The sequence below is a fragment of the Monopterus albus genome, unplaced genomic scaffold (assembly GCF_001952655.1).
Source record: "Monopterus albus unplaced genomic scaffold, M_albus_1.0 scaffold265.1, whole genome shotgun sequence".
In the NCBI taxonomy this organism is placed as follows: Eukaryota; Metazoa; Chordata; class Actinopteri; order Synbranchiformes; family Synbranchidae; genus Monopterus; species Monopterus albus.
Window position 1 is genome coordinate 227,931 of NW_018128145.1, and position 727 is coordinate 228,657.

Consider the following 727-nt stretch of genomic DNA (forward strand, 5'->3'; position numbering starts at 1 on the left):
ACATCTCCTTCCCAGACCCCATCTTCCCTGCTGCTACACCCAATCACTCTCAGGTAATCCTCTGAGTGCACCTGAGCTTCTCAGCCAATCACAGAGTTGGAAGTGGTTTAGGTTTATGGTTTACAAACCTTTAAAACTTTGGTTGAAAACATTAATGTGTGACTGGTTCCTTGCAGTGCCGGCAAGCATTATGGGTGGTGTATGAGTCATTGCGGGGGGCATCGCTAATATTTGAGGATCATGAGGTACCTGTTGGAGAGGGCGGCCTCAGTTGGGACGAAGAAAAATTGGACACCTTCCTTAACCTGCAGTACCGACTGCTGGAGAATCGGAGCTGTGTGAGTACCACCTGGAGCCCTGTGGATTATTAAATCATTGTGATTCATTCACATACTCATTCATTCACTTCTCCCCCTGCAGTTGTCCAGTGTCACGGGTTCAGATGCTTTATCATCTTACTTTGGTAACGTGACAGCTGTTCTGCAGCAGCAGGTAAAAACAGCCCACAGATTTTATCAATAAAATGCTTTTTACTTTGAGTTCAGTCTGTCGGACACAGAGCCCTCAGGCCAGAGTTGCTTCAGTTTTAAAGCATAGAGTTAGTGGATTTAGTTGTATCTGGACTCAGGATGCACAAGGGTGTCTTTTATTAGATTATTTTCTAACCATTATAATTTAAACATTTTTTATTAGAAAATGTATTATTATTTTTTGTATTTCTTTCCTC